General features: G+C 36.5%; 1 protein-coding gene across 3 annotated transcripts in view; it reads right to left on the bottom strand.

The window, feature by feature from the left end:
* MARCHF1 (membrane associated ring-CH-type finger 1) overlaps positions 1-14,504 on the bottom strand; it is an 894,978-nt gene that overhangs the window by 638,229 nt on the left and 242,245 nt on the right. The gene's annotated exons all lie outside the window — the stretch shown is intronic.

Genomic DNA, 14,504 nt, shown 5'->3' with positions numbered 1-14,504 from the left:
TGGACCAGCAATTAAACCCAGATCTCCTTGGCAGGAGAGAAATCTACTACTGAACTACCCTCACACCCTTTCCACCTTCAGTTTTGATAGTGTTTGCCTCACATATTTGAGGGCCCATGATTAGTTGCATAAATATTTATGCGTTATTTCTTCTTGATGAATTTCCTCTTTTGTTAATATACAGAGTCCTTCTTTGTCTCTTGTAACAGCTTTTGACTTAAAGTCTATTTTGTCTGATATTGGGATAACTACCCCAGCTCATTTATCATTACTATTTGCATGGAAAATATTTTCCCAACCCTTCATTTCAACCTTTTTGTGTCTTTGGGTTGAGATGATTCTCTTGTAAGCAACATAAAGTTGGACCATGCTTTTTTTATCCATTCAACCAATCTGTGACTTTTGATTGGGGATTTTAATCCATTAATATTCATTGTTATTACTCTAAAGACAGTGCTTACTTCAGCCATTTTGCCGTTTGGTTTATATATGTCGTTTCTTTCTGTTGTCTTTTTTCATTTCTTCATATAATCTCTTTTTCTGCATAGTTTATCTTTTGTGATGAATCTGACTGATTCCTCTCTTATTTCTGTTTCTGTATATTTTTAAATACTTTGTGGTTACCGTGGGGTTTGTACCAGACAATCTTCCTTTATAACCTACTAATTTAGAAAGATACCAACGTGGTTTCAACAGCATCCTCTTTATGTTGTTTTGTCCCACATTACTTCTTCATATTTTGTATATCCATTATTAGGAAATATGCCTTTTTCTTCTTCAACTATCTTCTGACTCTTACAGAATTTAAAGAGTAGAGTTGTATATTGAGGACACAGTACTATTGGACTTTGCATTTACCCTTTTAATTACCTTTACTGAGAATGTTCATTTCTTCACACTCTAAGCCACTCTCTCCTGTCTTTTCCTCTCAATCTGCAGAACTTTTAAAATAATTCTTTTTAATAATTCCAGTCTTTTGCTGATGAACTCTCTTAGTCTCTGCTTATCTATTAATATGCTAAACTCTTCCTCATTTTTGAAGGACTGTTTTGCCAGTAAAGAATTCTTGGCCAGCAGTTTTTCTCTTTCAGTACCTTAAACATATCATACCACCGCCTTCTTACCTCCATGGTTTCTAATGAGAAATTGGCAGTTATTTTTATTGAGGACCTCTTGTATGTGACAAATTGCTTTTCTCTTTCCACTGTCAGGATTATCTCTTTATGTTTGGCATTTAAAATATGATTAACATGTGTTTGGAGTAGACCTATTAGGCCTTACTTTGCTTGGAGTATATTACTCTTCTTGGACATGTGCACTTATGTCTTTCTTAAGAGTTGGAAAACTTTAAATCATTATTTCCTCAAATATTTTTCTAACACTTTTCCCTTTTATTTTCGTGCTGGGATACCCATGATGCATATGTTTGTGTGCCTTTTGCTAGCATCCAAATCTCGGTGTCACTGCTCAGTTGTTTGGGTTTTTTTCCTATTCTTTTCTCTTTCTTTTTTCTGACTGTATGATTTCAACTGCCTTGTTATCCAGTTGATTGATTCTGTTCAAATCTGTTGTTGTATCCCTGTAGTATATTTTTAATCTCCACTACTGTGCCTTTCATCCCCAGAATTTGTTTTGTTTCTTTTTTATTTGGTCAAATTCATCTTTGTGTTTACACATCGTCTTCTTAATATCTTTTAGCTCTTTATGCTTATTTTCCTTCATCTTCTTGAATTCCTTTAGGAGGTTTGATTGAAGATCTTTGATGAGTTGCTACAAATTCTATATCTCCTCTGAAGTTTTAATTTGTGCCTTATCTTTCTGTTTCTTAGTATGGCTTGTAAATTTTTGCTGATGTCTAGGCATCTGACCATCTTAATAAGATAACTCTGAAGGTTAACTTTTTCTCTTGTCTAGAGTTATTTGTTGATTAGTTTTGTGTTAAAATTTTTATGACATTTGGTCCAACTTATTCTGGATGTTTAGAATAACCTGAGTTGAACTGATCAGATTTTCTCAGCCCCTCTTCATCTGATTCTTGTCCTGGATGTGTGGTACAATGTTTAAGATTGCACTTTTTTGTGTAAAGTAAGAGCTTTCTTTCTTCTGTTTTATCCTGGGGAACCTTGATCTGTTCTGTCTGTTTTCATGCAACATTTTCTCCTCAGCTCCTGTAATTTGTTTAAATTCTCTCCATCATACTGTGCTTTGTTTTCCTTACATTTTTTTTAGTTCTGGGACCCATCCTGTCTTACAGTTGTGCAATGCCCTCCATTTTATTTTTATCTGTGAGATTTTCCTGCCACTGGTTTATTCCCCTTTAGTGTATCCCACCCTGGGGACCCAGATGCAGTCAATCCAGAAAAGTCCATTTTGCAATTAGGAGAAAGTTCATTTTGCACTAAACAGAGACTGTATTGAGTGTACACACCTCCGGCCAGCAGTTCTGTGACAGTCTCATTTTGTTTTCCCATTCCTCAGCAACCTGTGTTTCCCCCCTGGGTTTCTATGGATGTGGATTCCTGGGCCTGGATATGCATGGGGCTCTTACTCATTGCTGGAATTGACTCTGTGATCTGCATCCCCAGCAGGAGGGCCCAGGCTGGGCTGTCTTTGTGCAACTTCCAAGCTGCAAGAAAATCTATGTAGAAGAAGACCAAGAAAATATTAAAACTACAATTATCAACAAGGGATACTGATGTGATGACAGTTCACTAGATTTTACTCAATTCTTAAATATAATTCCAAGATGAGTGAGTGTGAAAATAAACAGCATTTGACTAACGACAGCAGATAACTCAGAATTCTTCAGGAAAATGCCATATTTCACAGATTGTGGTTAAGTAATCTATTACTGCTAATCATAGCCATACTTCTCTTCAACAAATCACTGCCACATTCTACCATTTCTTCATCCTTCTCCTAGTTCCATTGTTCATACTTTGCTTCCCCAATAAGTTTTCAGTGGCAGAAATCTTTGACTGAGCAGGGTTTGTTCTATTTAAGCCATTGCCTGAAGCTGGGGTCCCTACAGCATTTCATGAAAAAAGTAAAATTTCTAAGTTGAGTGTTGGTGAGTATATTTTAGGTCTTCAGAAAACTCTGGCTAACTGAACCACTATGCCATTGTGAGCAGAACTCTTTAAAAGAAGAGCAATCCTTATCTTTAAGTCCAGGAAATTTATGCTAATGTTGGTTTTTCTTCCTTCTGGTCATCCATAATAATTAATATAGAAAAATACATTAATGAGATTGTCTCCTGTATATAAATCTCATATCCTAACATGATATTTAATTTTCTGTGACAAGAATCATGCATATGATGTTTTTAGTATGGCCTGTGAACTCTGAACATGCTTCAACAACTTTGATTTTTTTAAAAGTGAATTTTTATGAGCTCCCAACAGATGACATTTCGAGGAGTAGCCAAACATGGAATATAGGGATTGGAGAATAGAACAGGAAAATCTTTTCATGGCATAACATCTAGGGAATAAGCCAGCCCTGGAAAAGTTTATCACTATATATACAGCTTTCCTGAGAAATGGCTGCTTTTCAGTGTTTTTTTCTCCATTTCAACAAAGAGATTTTGACTGTACTTTGCTTTGGTTTAATAAAGCTGGTTCCTTGGCAATAGTGTCAAGGACTCCTAAAAGCAACAGTCATTTCTGTGTTTGGGTCAGTGGTAATAATCCATGTTTCTGGTCAGGAACACCATGACTTCATTTGGACATACATCAAGTCAGATAAATCAGAAGATTCTCATGTACAGTAGGTGTTGGATATGTGATATAAAGAAATTCAGGCAGCTTACCTCAGGTGTCTATTGGCTAATGGATTTCTAAATATTTAATACATTTATGTGTACATTTTAAAACTCTTATATTCACACATCGTTAGTCATGACTTTTATTACAGCTGTAAGCACTTCAACTGGGCTTGGCCCACAGGAAAAATAACCTGATTTCCTGAAATATTGATGGAAATCTCTTTGTTGTTCAACAGAATAAATCATTTGTACCTAGAGTTTTTCTATCTGGGCAATGTATTATTGCCCATTAAATAATGTGATGGAACAGTTACCCCCCAAAACAGTAAATAATAAGCAACTGGTGGTTTTAGCTGCTCACAAAAAGAAAGTGAAATTCTATTGCAAATTAATTACAGAATACATTTTTATTAAGAATCCGTCACAGAGGTTCTAAAAATTGCATAAACTTTACTATTAAAATTTACCAGGCAAATACTAATTAATTTTGCACAATGTGCCATTGCTCTATTTTGCAAATATTTTGTGAGTCCTTCAGGTGTTATGTCTCCATTCTTTCCCACAGGTTGACTGCTCCCCCTAAGTGCAGAGTGTGTAACAAAAAACACAGAATAGAAAGCCTTACTGGAGACTTGCATGCCTACAAATAGGTACTTACAAGTAATAAGGAATATCACAACTCCCTTTGCAAGAAGAACAAGCATTTACTCTAAAGAGCAGCAAAGCTGCAAGAGTGGCTTCTTTGAGCTCCCCCTATTCTATTCCAGGAATGCCTTGAACCTGATCCTCTTTGAAGAGTGCACTGACCAGTAAAGAAAAAGAGTGTGGCTTCTTCTCCTAGACTTAGCCCATTACAACCAGACCTAAAAGTAGAATTGCACTTTTCTAGAGATGTGTTCATTTTCAGAAAATCCCCAATATTAATAAAGACAGTGTATGATCCTGTAGGCAAAATAATGACCTTCCAAAGATGCTACTTGGAATTTCAGAATATGTTAGGTAGCATGGCAAAAAGGAATTAAGGTAGCAGATGGGATTATGGTTGCTAATCAACTGACCTGAAAATGCAGAGACTAAACTGGATTATCCAGGTGGGCTTATGTAACAAGTATCTTTCAATGGGGAGAGGGATGCAGATGAGTCACTATAGAAGGGGGTCAGGAACCACAGAACATGGGCAGCCTCTAGATGCTGGACAAGGAAAGTAACAGTTCTTATCTAGAGTCTCCAAAAAGGAAAACCCTGTGGACAACTTGATTTTGGCCTAGTGAGACACATTTTGGACTCCTGACCTCCAAAACTATAAGATAAATTGAGTTATTTTAAGACACTAAGATGTGGTAGTGTGTTACAGTAGCAAAGAGGAAAGAAATGAAAGGATGACTAGGAGAGCTAAATGAGGAAAACCATTTCAGAAGCCTTTCCACTAGAGTTTTGAAAGATTGTTTGCAAGTCCATCTGCTCATAAATTTTAAAATGACAACGTGAAAACTACCACCAGTACCATATGTTAGTGGTGACAGAGCTGACATCCTGTTACTCTTACACAGAGCTTTTTCTTACCTATAAAAACGTTGTAGACTAACAGACCAGAATAGAGTTACCTTTCCATGCTGTGAAAACAGCTCTTTACCTGGGTAATACTTCTTTCAGGGTACCTGCCAGGGATTGAAGAACTTGAACTCAAGAGAACTGGTGCAACTGAGAGTCAGAAGTTCCTCATCTCAATTCCTGAGCTTTGCTATGCTCACCGAATTTGACTCTGAAAACTCAGTTCCAACATCTTCTTAAGGTTTCATCTGAATAACAATTACAGGTCTCTGCTTTTCCACTCAGAACCAAGGCAAATAAGACACTGGGCGTTGACATAAACTGCCTTACATAATTTCACATCTTGATTTTATTGAAAAAAGAAAAATGAAACCAGAAGTATTTCTTTCTAACTCACCCAAGCTTTTATTTGCCAGCATTATTAATACCTTAAGCAATAACTACAATCAACATTTATTTCACTTGTCTATAAAATTGTATCTTCCCTGACTTCCCCAATTCTTCCAGTGTTATTGGCTCTTGCCCTTCACAACACTGAGAAAGTTTTGATTGGGCTGTTGTTAGACCATCTAATTCTAACCATACCCATTCAAGAAATATTCATTCACTAAGTACTGAATGCCTACTGTTTGCCAAAAATTGTTGAGTCCTGAGGTTGCAATGATGAATAAAAATGACAAAATTCTTCTTCTTGTGGAGATTTTATATTCTAATGGGGGAAGAAGAAAGCATATTCTAAACACAGATATGTAATTGGACTCCAGATAGTGATAAGAACTATTAAAAAAATTATAGACAAGAGAGCGGCAGACTCTTCTGATTGGGGAGAAATTGTTTTAGCCAATATTGTATTGAAGTTGTTTCCAGATTTTCTAAAGATGTTTTATTTTGTCATAAATGTTTCCAAATTTTTTTCTCCCTCATCTCTCCAGAGAAATACAAAGGGTATGTATGATCTAACATTTCCGGTAAAAATTATGATTGTATTAAATATGCAAATACACACACAGTGACACACAAATATGCACTAACTCCCGATCATCAAAACAATTCAAACCATTAATCTTAGATTTACAAACCTAATCTGTTAATATGTAATCAACTAGTTCTCTTTCTCATCTGCTTAGAAACCGTTCTCATCCTTTTAACTAGAAGACAACTTTCTAAAGCATTTTGCAGAAGGATAACTCTATCCCAAATACCTCACATTTGGGGTAAAAATAACCCATTGAGAAAAAAATACAAATATGTAAACATGGCATGCTAAACTAAAAGTTTAAAATTGTGGAGAACAGCCAAGCACTAACATTATACATCACTTTTATGCAAATACAAAATAGGTATAGTGTTCCTTATAAAAAAGAAAGCATGTCTAGGTAGGAATAGAAATAACTGTCAGTTTTGAGAAGAAATGGCTTGACTTTTTACAGACAAGCACTTCTGATTTTTTGGGACTTTTATGCAAAAGGGTTTTCCATAGAGAAAATGTACTGACTTTAAGAATATACATCATACATATTTCCACAATTAAAAAATCCATCACAGATTGCTGTAAATAGTTACCTCAACTCTTTTTTTTAATATCTTTATTGATGAAACAACATAAAACACAAGCATTCATAACATACAAACATTGCATACATGGTGTACAATCAGTGGCTCACTAATATCATCAATAGTTGTGTATTCATCACCATGATCATTTTTTAGAACATCTGCATCACTCTAGAAAAAGGAATAAAAAGAAAAAAGAAAAAACTCATCCATACCATACCCCTTACCCCACTTCTCATTGACCACTACTATTGCCATCTCCCAATACATTCTGTCCTTTATTCCCCCTATTATTTATTTTTAATCCATATTTTTTACTCATTTGTCCATACCCTAGCTAAAAGGAGCATCAGACACAAAGTTTTCATGATCATAAAGTCACATTGTAAAAATGATATCATTATTCAATAATCTTCAAGAAACAAGGCTACTAGAACTCAGTTCTACAGTTTGAGGTACTTCCCTTTAGCCACTCAAATATACCTAAACTGAAAAGGGATATCTATAGAATCCATAAGATAATCTCCAGGATAACCTCGACTCTGAAATCTCTTAGCCACTGACACTTTATTTTGTCTCATTTCTCTCTTCCCCTATTTAATCAAGAAGGTTTCCTCAATCTCGATACCAGGTTCTAGCTCATCCTGGGATTTCTGTCCCATGTTGCCAGAGAGATTTACACCTTTGGGAGTCATGTCCCACATGAAGGGGAGGTCAGTGGGATCACTCGCTGCGTCGCCTTAGAGAGAGAGGCCACATCTGAGCAACAAAAGAGGTTCTCTGGAGGTGACTTTCAGACATAATTTTAAGTAGACTTAGCCTATCTTTCACAGGAATAAGTTTCATAGGGGCAGATCCCAAGATAGAGAGAGAACTCAGGCTATTGATTTGGTTGGTCCCATTGCTCGTGACAGTATCAGAAATTTTCCAAATGGGGAAGTTGAATATTTCCTCCTTCCTCTCAATTCCCCTAAGGGAACTTTGCAAATACTTTCTTATTCACTGTCTAAATCACTCTGGGATTTATTGGGACATCACACTAACCTGTACAAACCAACAAGACCTCACACTCCACTCAAGATTCCACGTACTTACTGTATTCTACTAAACTGACCAGACAAGTTAAATTAGGATATACACTACCCAAAATATAAATTTTGCACAATTAAACATCTCTCCCTTTAGTCTCACACAGAAGTTGAAGTTTTAAGATTTGGACAATATCCTCCTTCACCCTGTATTCTAATTTACCTTAGTCCTATCCAGATCAGCTTCATTCATATCTCTACCCAATGTCTGATCACTTTTTCAACTTTTTAAACAGTTCCTGAATGGGGCACTGCTGACTTTCATAGCTTCAGAGCTCTGATTCTCAGATATAACATAAATACCTAAAGTTTCTGCAAAAGAGCATGTTATATACAAACAGCTCAGTATCTCAGAATGTAGAATTAACAGTTACACCTCCTGAATATATGTGACTATTGTAAGAGCTTATAATCTAGGGCCCTTTACAATAACCCCCCACCTGATAACCCATGCTCCGACTGTAGCCCACTGAATTTTTATATTATAGTTAGTCCATGTGATTGAGGCATGATAATATTTGTCATTTTGTTCCTGATGTTTCATTCAACATACAGCCCTTAAGGTTCATTTATCTAGTTGTATGCCTCCCAAATTCATTCCTTCTTGCAGAGGCTCAGTAGTCCATTGTATGTGTACACCCTAGTTACCCCCCCCCCATTCTTCATTCATTGTACCCTTAGGCCACCTTCATTCATTGCAGATCATGGACACTGCCACCATAAACACCAGTGTGCAAATGTCCATTCAAGTTCCCACAACTCAGTTCCTCCAGGTATATATTGAGCAAAGGGGTTTCAGGATCATATGGCAACCACCCCTAGCCTCTGGAGTCACCACACTGCCCTCCAAGGAACTGTGCCTCTCATTTCCCTACTGACAATGAATAGGTACATCTTCTTCTCCACATTTTCTCTAGCACTTGTTCTCTCTGAACACTTTTAAATATTTTTATTCACACAGCATACAATCCATCCTAAGTATACAAATATGCCTTTGCCACCTTATTCTATCTAAAGACATTTCCTTTTCTTCCACAGAGAATCCATGGCCCTTTCCCAATCCCCCAGCCTGCTGACATTTAGCTTTGTCATAATGCCTTTCTTACATTCAGTGGAAGCATACGACAATGTTACTGTTGACTATAGACCCTAGCTTGCATTGATTGTACTTTTTTCCATATGCCATCTATTTTCAACACCCTGCAATTCCTTTGTTCTTTCTCGTGCAAAAACATTTTTTCAATTTGCACATTTACTCCCCATCATCATACCCTCTAGGCATTCTTAAATTATATTGTTACAGACTTTATCCTCTGTCTTACCTTCTGATTTCACACATGCCCTCAGCCCTTCTCCCTCAACCATACTCACATTCAGCTTCATTCAGTGTACTTGTGTATGTAAAACATTATTTGACTTCTAAAATCTTAATTTAGGCTCTTTAAACAAACATGCTCATAAAAATCATATAAGACAACATGTACAACATGTATTATATATGATACATTAATTTTCAAACTTTTTTTGAAGTTGTAAGTTTGCCCTAAATGAGATGACACTTGCATAACTTATTTTAACTAAAAAAGCTAGAGCACAGTGATACTCTTATTTGCCCATTCTGTACTGCGTCTTGTGCCACTTAAGAGCTAACATAAACGTGGGCTGGATACAATCACACTTTGCAGGTTAAATGTAAGAATATTTTTTTGTAAACACTTTAAGAAATTCCAAATCATCGCTAAGTATGAAAAGAATCTTTTTTATCACTAAACCATTTGTGCCAGTTTGAAAGCATTATGTGCCCCAGAAAAGCCAAGTTTTAATCCTGATCCGTATAGTGGAGGTGCTGTTTCTTTTAATCCCTATTCAGCACTGTAGGTTGGAAAACTGATTAGATTATCTCAACGGAGATGTGACTCACCCAATTGTGGGAATTAACCTTTGATTAGAGGGAGATGTGACTTCACCCATTCCAGGTAAGTCTTGATTAGTTTACTGGAATCCTTATAAAAGAGGAAACATTTTCAAACAAGCTTCAGAGCAAGCGAGTCACAAGAACCACGAAAGCTCACTCAATCAGAGACCTTTGGAGATGAAGGAAAACCCCCCCAGGGGAGCTTGATGAAACAAGAAGCCTGGAGAGAAAGCTAGCAGATGTCACTATGTTCACCATGTGCTGTTCTACGTGAGAGAGAGACCCTGAAGTTCATCAGCCTTCTTGAGCCAAGGTATCTTTCTCTGGATGTCTCAGAGTGGACATTTTTATAGCCTTGCTTTAATTTGGACATTTTCACAGCCTTAGAACTGTAAAGTTGCAACTTAAATAAATCCCTCTTTTAAAGAACCATTCTGTTTCTGATATACCACATTCTGGCACCTAGCTAACTAGAACACTGTTTTTAAGAAAAATTAAAATTTCCAGTCATGCCATAAAATTTGCAAACAGATGTCCCAAAAATCAATGATACTGCATTCCATCTTTTAGAAGTGGAACGAAGTCTGAAAACCATATAGCCTCCATTCCTCACATTACAGATACAGAACAAGGCTCCCAATATACTAAAGGTCTTGATAATCTCATTCAGATAGTCAGGTGCTATATTGGTTCAAGTACTGCAATGGTTTCCTAGTACCACATACCATGTGATTTGAAACCACTAGAATTTCATTCAATCACAGTTCTGGAGACTAAAGTCCAAAACCAAGGCCTCAACAGGGTAATGCTCCCGCCAAAGGCTCTAGGGAAGAAAGCGTCCCTGTCTCTTCTTACCTGCTGATGGCTGTTAGGAACCCTTGGTGTCTCTTGGCTTGTGGCAGCAAACTCTCACCTCTACCTCCATTGTCACATGGTACTTACTCTGTGTGTGTCTGTGTCTTCACAAGAATTCTCCACTCTGAGTGTCTGGGTGCAATTTCTTTCTTCATAAAGACAGCAGTCATTGAATTTAGAGTCCACCCTAAGCTAGTATGACCTCATCACAACTTGATTACATCCGTAAAGAGCTTACTTCCAAATAAGGTTACATTTGCGGGTTCTGGGTGGACACGAATTTGGGGGAACATTACCCATTCCTGTACAGCGATAGAAGTGAGTTGAACTTCACAGCCCACATATCCCGTCTGCATCTTTTTAACCTCACAATGTTCTACCTTCCTACCTAAAATCTCTCACTGTTTCATTATAAATAATCAGGACAAAATTTTCTACAAACAAAAGAAAGGCACATTCATGACTTTTATAAAATTGACATTACTCAATATTTCAAGAACATTTTACTAATTTTACTGAAGACCTCATAATACACCATGCATCTTTTGAATTTTTAAGATTTTCATGCACCAAAATATATGTTATCTATCCTTAGTTTTCTGCACACTTAATAGGCTGTGATTTTAAAGGATTTCTACTGAAAAATACATCTTCATGCAAAACAAATCTTAGTATTATGATTTCTTTTCTTCATTTTACTTTCTCCCTTGAAAGAATTTTCATTCTTCAATTGTGAATCAAAATAAGATATATTAGTTGTGGTAAATCACACTTTTTTGGAAATGTCCATGTAAGTAATGAAGAACCATTAAAAGTCTTAAAGGACTATTTCAATCAGCTCTGGGTCATTAAGGGCAGTGCTTCTCAGGAGCAGCTCACAGACAACTTGCTGCAGAATTACCAAGGGTTCTTGTTAAAATGCACAATCTGGGTCCTTTCACAAGCTTACAGAACTAAAACCTTTAGAGGTGAAACCCTCAATTCTATGCTTTTAACAGGAACTCCATTTTATTCGCATCAAACTTTGAGAATCACAGTACGTAACTTGATTCATTGAAGACAGTGTTAACTTCAAATCTGTCTGGATCTTCAGTGACCATTAAATGATGTCCAGTACATAACTCAAAACAATCGTGGCATTAAATTGAAAATTAGCTCTCACTTTAGTAGGAAAAGGAAGGAGGAGTAAGGTTGGTGAAAAATATCCTTTCCTAATTCTTGAATTCCACATAATTCCACATATCTGATTACGGCCAGTTGCCAGAGTGAGAAGAAGCTGACATTTACTGAGTTCCTACAATATAACAAGAACCCTATCAGCTAAAGGGTTCTCTCTCATTTTGTCTTCTCAGCATCTTAGCATTACCCAGTTTCACAGAAGAAAAACTGAGGCCTGTTCAGAGATTAAGGATATTATGCATTAAGAAGCAATGCTAAGACTAGCAATCAGTTACTCTGATTTTTAATGTGTTTTTCTTTAATTTTGCTGCTTCTGTCACTCCTGTCAGATGCTTCTGATGTCCATGATTTATTTTCACATGTAAATTGTTTCATCCCACAAATGGAAAATTTTCACAACTAGAATACAGTATACAATACTAGAATATTAGTGGATGTGTCAATGAAACTTAATTATATCATATCATATCTATTACATAGATTTTTCTCAACAAATTTAAAATTAGTATATTGGAAAGCATTATGCCTTTAACTGATGCTAAGATTTTTTTTTATAAATGACAGCCTCCTGGCATACAATTATTCCAGATAAAACAAACTATTTCCCTTCAAACTTTGTGAAATCAGTGCATATTGCTCTATGTTGAAAAGCTTCTCTTTATGCAAAATTTATTCCATTGTACATGAAAAATACACCTTCAGTGGCAATTCCATAAGGTTTCAAAAACTGTTTATGGTGATTCTTCAGAAGCATGTTTTGGTTAGTACTGTTCCTAGTAGTTGCTTCTTAATTAACTTTGCTAAATTGATCCCACACAGGCAAAGTATTTTTATGTTTTTGGTGTCATATTCGAAACTCAAAAGAGGAGACAAATTCATTGCTTTAAAACTTATCCTTAAATCAGCGGCATGCTTAGAAAGCTCAATGTATGTTGTAATTGATTAGAATACACTATTCCTGTACACTTCAACACCTAATCAGATAAGTGCTTTATTTGTGACCAAGAGCTACACTTTTGATGAGGACAAATCCACTTTAAAATGATATTGTCTGTCTGTCTGTCTGTCTGTCTGTCTGTCTGTCTGTCTGTCTATCTATCTATCTATCTATCTATCTATCTATCTATCTATCTATCTATCTTATCTATCTATCTATCTATCTATCTATCTATCTATCTAATATATATATATATAATTTTTCTTTTTTTTTTCTTTTGCATGGGCAGGCACCAGGAATCAAACCCAGGTCTCTGGCATGGCAGGTGAGAATTCTGCCACTGAGCCACTGTTGCACTGCCCTATGTATTTTTCACTCACATTTTTGCCTGAGACAGAATTTAAAAAGTGAAAAAGGGCTTAACTCCAAAATTATCTTCCTTGTCTCACATGCAGCCTCTCCCCAGCCAAGCTGACCTATTTGGTTCTTTACTTATTCTTCCTGTTCCCACCTTAGTTTGCAATCATTCTTCACCAGGAATTCCCTTCTTTTCTTCTATTCTTTCTGTCTTCTACTATTTCCTTCAAGGATCAGTTTAAATGACACCTTCTCCATCAACATTTTTGGCCCTGAAATCATTCCCCTTTCACAAAGATCCTGTAATAGTTACTGAGCCACTCATCTGGCCTCAGCATGCTTGAACACCAAGATATTTTGATTAGTATTATCTCCAGGGATGGACGTTAGTTTTATAGGTCAAGAGATGTAAAGATGTGCACTGTTTTAGGTTATTCTCCATTCTTGATTTCCATAACAGTGTTCAGCCAAATAAAAAAATCATGTATTACATGTTTTTAACAATACTAGTTGTGCTGGTTTGAAGCTGTTATGTACCCCAGGAAAACCATGCTCATTTAATCCAATCTTGTTGCTGCAGATGTAGTGTGGGTGGGGTATACTGATTAGATTGTTTCCATGGAGACGCGACCTACTCAATTAAAAGTGGGTCTTAATCCCTTTACTGGACCCTGTAAAAAGAGAATAAAAGGCAGAAAACATAAAGAGAGCTCAGAGCCAACACAGAGATGAAACCAACACACAGAAGTCTGGAGATGCAGAAGGAGCTGAAGAGCCCTTTGAACCCAGACGCCAGGAGAGAAGACCAGCAGATATCACCGTGTGCCTTCCCATGTGATGGAGAAACCTCAGATGCAATCAACCTTTCCTGAGTGAAGGTATTCTCTTGTTGGTACCTTAATTTGGGTATTTCCTTAGAATTGTATCTTGTAAGTTAATAAAATCCCCTTTGAAAAAGCCAACCTATTCCTGGTATATTGCATTCCAGCAACTTTAGCAATCCGAGACACTAATGTTAAGCCTAGACTTTAAAACATTACTTAAATGTGACATTTCTCTATATGATACAGAATAAGACCATGAAGATACCTTTAAATCTCATGGCAATGCAAGATCCATGAGAGCAGCACCTTTAACTCTCTAGTTCACAGAGGGATGGACCCCTAGATGCTATGGACATCACTGGGCTCAGGTTGGCTCTCAGCACATGTTGACCAAATGAATACATGAAGAATCTTCTCTTCACTATTTTCAGTGCCTAATTTAAGTTCTTGTCATATCTTGCCCAATCTGTACCATCAT

This window comes from Tamandua tetradactyla, chromosome 22 (genome assembly GCF_023851605.1).
Source record: "Tamandua tetradactyla isolate mTamTet1 chromosome 22, mTamTet1.pri, whole genome shotgun sequence".
In the NCBI taxonomy this organism is placed as follows: domain Eukaryota; kingdom Metazoa; phylum Chordata; class Mammalia; order Pilosa; family Myrmecophagidae; genus Tamandua; species Tamandua tetradactyla.
This window is presented reverse-complemented; position numbering and strand designations above follow the sequence as displayed.